Genomic DNA, 7,519 nt, shown 5'->3' on the forward strand with positions numbered 1-7,519 from the left:
GGAGGTAGGGGCACCCCAGAGAGACACAAGTTGATCCACGTGATCATATTCTTAGCCGTGTGTGCTGCCCCCTTCCACCATAGTCCTCGATAATATTGTAGCGGTGCTTAGGCGAAGCCCTGCTGCAACAGTACATCAAGATCGTCACCACGCCGTCGTGCTGACGGAACTCTTCCCCGACACTTTGCTGGATCGGAGTCCGGGGATCGTCATCGAGCTGAACGTGTGCTAGAACTCGGAGGTGCCGTAGTTTCGGTGCTTGATCGGTAGGGCCGTGGAGACGTACGACTACATCAACCAAACGCTTCCATTGTCGATCTACAAGGTACGTAGATCGCACTCTCTCCTTGTTGCTATGCATCACCATGATCTTGCGTGATCGTAGGAAATTTTTTGAAATTACTACGAAACCCATCAGTGGTATCCGAGCTAGGTTTTATATGTTGATGTTATATGCACGAGTAGAACACAAGTGAGTTGTGGGCGATATAAGTCATACTGCTTACCAGCATGTCATACTTTGGTTCGGCGGTATTGTTGGATGAAGCGGCCCGGACCGACATTACGCGTACGCTTACGCGAGACCGGTTCTCCCGACGTGCTTTGCACATAGGTGGCTTGCGGGTGACAGTTTCTCCAACTTTAGTTGAACTGAGTGTGGCTACGCCCGGTCCTTGCGAAGGTTAAAACAGCACCAACTTGACAAACTATCATTGTGGTTTTGATGCGTAGGTAAGATTGGTTCTTGCTTAAGCCCGTAGCAGCCACGTAAAACATGCAACAACAAAGTAGAGGACGTCTAACTTGTTTTTGCAGGGCATATTGTGATGTGATATGGTCAAGATATGATGCTAAATTTTATTGACGGTGCTTCGGAGATGGAGATCACAAGCACAAGATGATGATGGCCATATCATATCACTTATATTGATTGCATGTGATGTTTATCTTTTATGCATCTTATCTTGCTTTGATTGACGGTAGCATTATAAGATGATCTCTCGCTAAATTATCAAGAAGTGTTCTCCCTGAGTATGCACCGTTGCGAAAGTTCTTCGTGCTGAGACACCACGTGATGATCGGGTGTGATAGGCTGTACGTTCAAATACAACGGGTGCAAAACAGTTGCACACGCGGAATACTCAGGTTATACTTGACGAGCCAAGCATATACAGATATGGCCTCGGAACACGGAGACCGAAAGGTCGAGCGTGAATCATATAGTAGATATGATCAACATAGTGGTGTTCACCAATGAAACTACTCCATCTCACGTGATGATCGGACATGGTTTAGTTGATTTGGATCATGTAATCACTTAGAGGATTAGAGGGATGTCTATCTAAGTGGGAGTTCTTTAAGTAATATGATTAATTGAACCTAAATTTATCATGAACTTAGTACCTGATAGTATCTTGCTTGTTTATGTATGATTGTAGATAAATGGCCCGTGCTGTTGTTCCGTTGAATTTTAATGCGTTCCTTGAGAAAGCAAAGTTGAAAGATGATGGTAGCAATTACACGGACTGGGTCCGTAACTTGAGGATTATCCTCATTGCTGCACAGAAGAATTACGTCCTGGAAGCACCGCTGGGTGCCAGGCCTGCTGCTGGAGCAACACCAGATGTTGTGAACGTCTGGCAGAGCAAAGCTGATGACTACTCGATAGTTCAGTGTGCCATGCTTTACGGCTTAGAACCGGGACTTCAACGACGTTTTGAACGTCATGGAGCATATGAGATGTTCCAGGAGTTGAAGTTAATATTTCAAGCAAATGCCCGGATTGAGAGATATGAAGTCTCCAATAAGTTCTATAGCTGTAAGATGGAGGAGAACAGTTCTATCAGTGAGCATATACTCAAAATGTCTGGGTATAATAATCACTTGATTCAGATGGGAGTTAATCTTCCAGATGATTGTGTCATTGACAGAATTCTCCAATCACTGCCACCAAGCTACAAGAGCTTCGTGATGAACTATAATATGAAAGGGATGAATAAGACTATTCCCGAGCTCTTCGCAATGCTGGAAGCTGCGGAGGTAGAAATCAAAAAGGAGCATCAAGTGTTGATGGTCAACAAGACCACTAGTTTCAAGAAAAAGGGCAAAGGGAAGAAGAAGGGGAACTTCAAGAAGAACAGCAAGCAAGTTGCTGCTCAAGAGAAGAAACCCAAGTCTGGACCTAAGCCTGAAACTGAGTGTTTCTACTGCAAGCAGACTGGTCACTGGAAGCGGAACTGCCCCAAGTATTTGGCGGATAAGAAGGATGGCAAGGTGAACACAGGTATATGTGATATACATGTTATTGATGTGTACCTTACTAATACTCGCAGTAGTACCTGGGTATTTGATACTGGTTCTGTTGCTAATATTTGCAACTCGAAACAGGGACTACGGATTAAGCGAAGATTGGCTAAGGACGAGGTGACGATGCGCATGGGAAACGGTTCCAAAGTCGATGTGATCGCAGTCGGCACGCTACCTCTACATCTACCTTCGGGATTAATATTAAACCTAAATAATTGTTATTTGGTGCCAGCGTTAAGCATGAACATTATATCTGGATCTTGTTTGATGCGAGACGGTTATTCATTTAAATCAGAGAATAATGGTTGTTCTATTTATATGAGTAATATCTTTTATGGTCATGCACCTTTGAAAGTGGTCTATTCTTATTGAATCTCGATAGTAGTAACACACATATTCATAATGTTGAAACCAAAAGATGCAGAGTTGATAATGATAGTGCAAATTATTTGTGGCACTGCCGTTTAGGTCATATCGGTGTAAAGCGCATGAAGAAACTCCATACTGATGGACTTTTGGAACCACTTGATTATGAATCACTTGGTACTTGCGAACCGTGCCTCATGGACAAGATGACTAAAACGCCGTTCTCCGGTACTATGGAGAGAGCAACAGATTTGTTGGAAATCATACATACAGATGTATGTGGTCCGATGATTATTGAGGCTCGTGGCGGATATCGTTATTTTCTCACCTTCACAGACGACTTAAGCAGATATGGGTATATCTACTTAATGAAACATAAGTCTGAAACGTTTGAAAAGTTCAAAGAATTTTAGAGTGAAGTTGAAAATCATCGTAACAAGACAATAAAGTTTCTACGATCTGATCGTGGAGGAGAATATTTGAGTTACGAGTTTGGTGTACATTTGAAACAATGCGGAATAGTTTCGCAACTCACGCCACCCGGAACACCACAGCGTAATGGTGTGTCCGAACGTCGTAATCGTACCTTTACTAGATATGGTGCGATCTATGATGTCTCTTACTGATTTACCGCTATCGTTTTGGGGTTATGCTTTGGAGAAATCCGTTGAGACGACGCCTTATGAACTATGGTTTGGCAAGAAACCAAAGTTGTCGTTTCTGAAAGTTTGGGGCTGCGATGCTTATGTGAAAAAGCTTCAACCTGATAAGCTCGAACCCAAATCGGAGAAATGTGTCTTCATAGGATATCCAAAGGAGACTATTGGATACACCTTCTATCACAGATCCGAAGGCAAAACTTTTGTTGCTAGGTTCGGAAACTTTCTAGAGAAGGAGTTTCTCTCGAAAGAACTGAGTGGGAGGAAAGTAGAACTTGACGAGGTAATTGTACCTGCTCCCTTATTGGAAAGTAGTGCATCACAGAAAACTGTTTCTGTGACACCTACACCAATTAGTGAGGAAGCTAATGATAATGATCATGAAACTTCAGAACAAGATACTACTGAACCTCGTAGATCAACCAGAGTAAGATCCACACCAGTGTGGTACGGTAATCCTGTTCTGGAAGTCATGCTATTAGATCATGATGAACCTACGAACTATGAAGAAGCGATGGTGAGCCCAGATTCCGCAAAATGGCTTGAAGCCATGAAATCTGAGATGGGATCCATGTATGAGAACAAAGTGTGGACTTTGGTTGACTTGCCCAATGATCGGCAAGCAATTGAGAATAAATGGATCTTCAAGAAGAAGACTGACGCCGACGGTAATATTACTGTCTACAAAGCTCGACTTGTCGCAAAAGGGTTTCGGCAAGTTCAAGGGATTGACTACGATGAGACCTTCTAACCCGTAGTGATGCTTTAGAGACTGCCGCATTCACTTTAAATAGGGCTCCGTCGAAATCCTTTGAGACGACACCGTATGAATTATGGTTTGGGAAGAAACCTAAGCTGTCGTTTCTCAAAGTTTGTGGATGCGATGCTTATGTGAAGAAACTTCAACCTGAAAAGCTTGAACCCAAGTCGGAAAAATGCGTCTTCATAGGATACCCTAAAGAAACTATTGGGTATACCTTCTACCTCAGATCCGAAGGCAAAATCTTTGTTGCCAAGAATGGATCCTTTCTAGAGAAAGAGTTTCTCTCGAAAGAAGTAAGTGGAAGGAAAGTAGAACTTCATGAAGTATTGCCTCTTGAACCGGAGAGTGGCGCAGCTCAGGAAAATGTTCCTGAGGTGCCTGCACTGACTAGAGAGGAAGTTAATGATGATGATCATGAAACTTCAGATCAATTTTCTACTGAACTTCGTAGGTCCACAAGGACACGTTCTGCACCAGAGTGGTACGGCAACCCTGTCCTGAAAATCATGTTGTTGGACAATGGTGAACCTTCGAACTATGAAGAAGCGATGGCGGGCCCAGATTCCGACAAATGGCTGGAAGCCATGAAATCCGAGATAGGATCCATGTATGAAAACGAAGTATGGACTTTGATTGACTTGCCCGATGATCGGCGAGCCATAGAAAATAAATGGATCTTTAAGAAGAAGACAGACGCGGATGGTAATGTGACCATCTATAAGGCTCGGCTTGTCGCTAAGGGTTATGGACAAGTTCAAGGGGTTGACTACGATGAGACTTTCTCACCCGTAGCGAAGCTGAAGTCCGTCCGAATCATGTTAGCAATTGCCGCATTCTATGATTATGAGATATGGCAAATGGACGTCAAAACGGCACTCCTCAATGGTTTCCTTAAGGAAGAATTGTATATGGTGCAGCCGGAAGGTTTTGTCGATCCTAAGAATGCTGACAATGTGTGAAAGCTCCAACGCTCAATCTATGGGCTGGTGCAAGCATCTTGGAGTTCGAACATTCGATTTGATGAGATGATCAAAGCATTTGGGTTTACGCAGACTTATGGAGAAGCCTGTGTTTACAAGAAAGTGAGTGGGAGCTCTATAGCATTTCTCATATTATATGTGGATGACATACTGTCGTGGTTCTAACTCTGACAGTGATGTAGGGGGGTGTGTATGGAGAGGCTAGATCTCAGCTATTGGGAAGTTGTAAACACACGAGGATTACGAGTTCAGGCCCTTCTCGAAGGAAGTAAGAGCCCTACATCTTGGTGCCCGGAGGCGGTCGATTGGATTATGTGTGTATGAATAACAGGGGTGCGAACCCTTCATATTGAGGAGGGGGGTGGCTTATATAGAGTTCGCCGGCCCTCTCCTGCCCTCGGTGATGCAGGGTTTAAGGTACATTTAAGGTTGGGCGTTACTGGTAACGCCCCTAATAAAGTGCTATAATGACCATAAAGACTACTTAATAGCCGATCGTTTGCCTGCGGAGTGACTTTAGGTCTCCTGGCAGTCGAGTGGTTGGCTTCATGGTCGAGTGATAGCTTCTTGGTCGAGTGTCTTGAACCCGTCGAGTGGGATACCTTCAAGTCGATTGAAAGGTGACTTCTTCTAGGGATGTCCTTGGGTAGGGCTCTTTGGACAGGTCTGTGCCCCTACCCTAGGTACATAGCTTCATCATTAGCCCCCGAATGGATCGAGGTTTGAGTGGGGAAAGAGTTGGAGATCCTTCCGACTGATTCTTTGGGCTACATGAGTGCCTCGTTTTGGGTCAATCGTCACGGATGACGTCATCAACCTCTTCCAGTCGCCTTGATCCATTCCAGGCCTTTCGTCGAGTGAATTTCGTTACTTGTGACATACCGAGTGTCGGCGCGAGCAGGGTCTTCTGTTTTGACAAGTCGTTTTGCAGCCCGCGGATGTCGTGGGATTCGGATTTCGGGAAGCGCGCGGGACGGGAGCGGCCGCAGTAATCGGAAGCGGTAAAGTGGAAGCTCCTTGATTTCCGCGCCACCTTTTTCGCCACGTACTGCGCGCGTGTCCGCTGTGGGATTTGACTGGATTGCCTCGGCCTACCAGTCAGCCACTCGGGAGCGGCATCTTATAAGTAGCCGGCTCGGGGTTTCCAAATAGTGTGCTCTCTTCTTCCTCTCTCCCTTCGCAAGCTCCTCCGCCACCTCCGCTCTCACCCTAGCACCGCAGACCCGTGCGAGATTTGCCGGCGACGATGGCGAAGGACAAGACATCCGCTCTAAAGCGCGCGAAGAAGGCGGCAACGCAGGGGAAAGGGAAGAGATCTGCTCGGGGTGGATCTTCCTCAAGGTCTGCTCTGCCCCGCGGCTGGATCCAGGGCGACTGGATGCCGTCGGTGATCCAGCAAGAGGACCTCGATGACATGGTCGAGGGGGGAGTCATTCCCCACGAAGCTGCGCGTCTCCCGGGGAGAGAGATCGAACCTCAGCCGCCTCGCGATGGTGAGTGTGTGCTCCTAGCCACCCATATCGACCGAGGGTTTTCTCTGCCGCCCCATCCTTTTTTCCGGAGCTTTCTGAACTTCTTCGGAGCGCAGCTCCACCACTTCACTCCCAACTCCATCGTATATCTTGCTGCTTTCATTTCCATGTGTGAGGGTTTCTTGGGTTGCCGCCCCCATTGGGGACTCTTCAAGCACATCTTTACCTGCCGTTCTCAATCGGTCAAGAAGGCCAAGTCGAGTGACGAAAGGACGCAGGTGATTCAGCTGTGCGGGGGCCTGGTGATCCAGACAAGGGGAAAGAGTTGTTTTCCATCTATCATTTTCCCGGAGTCGGTCCGCGGTTGGCAGGCGACCTGGTTTTACTATCAAGACCAGGCGACCCCAGGGCAGTCGACCGGACTTCCCCCTTTCTCTCTCGACCGAGCTGAAAAACCTGCTTCTCTGAAAGTGACGCCGGAGGAAAAGGCCCAAGTCAAAGTACTAGCTGGTCGAGTGGTTGAGCTTGTCCGTGAGGGCGTGACTGGTATGGACTTGCTGGAGGTCTTCCTCCGGAGGCGCATCCAACCGCTCCAGGCTCGTGACCACCCGATGTGGCTGCACTCGGGTCTCGACGACACCACTCGGGTCCACCCAGAGGAGGTTACCGACGAGATGCTGGAGGGGTGGCTGTCGAGCATCACGGGGAACAAAGACAACCCCCGAGGAGCCAGGAGGGTAATTCCACTCGACAACTCGTATGATGTGGACCAGGTATGTCTTTATGCTCCTGACTGAGATCTTGTTTTCTTCATTGGTCTTCTTTGAGTAGGTTGATTGACTATCGTCTTGTGTGTTGTTTTCCAGGCGACTACCGAGATGTACTCAACGCCCAACGGGGCACAGGGGCCAACTGAGGAAGGGGAGGCGAGCGGAGGTGAGAGCGGAGACGATCAAGGCGAGTGGGAGTCCG

This window comes from Triticum dicoccoides, chromosome 3A (genome assembly GCF_002162155.2).
Source record: "Triticum dicoccoides isolate Atlit2015 ecotype Zavitan chromosome 3A, WEW_v2.0, whole genome shotgun sequence".
In the NCBI taxonomy this organism is placed as follows: Eukaryota; Viridiplantae; Streptophyta; class Magnoliopsida; order Poales; family Poaceae; genus Triticum; species Triticum dicoccoides.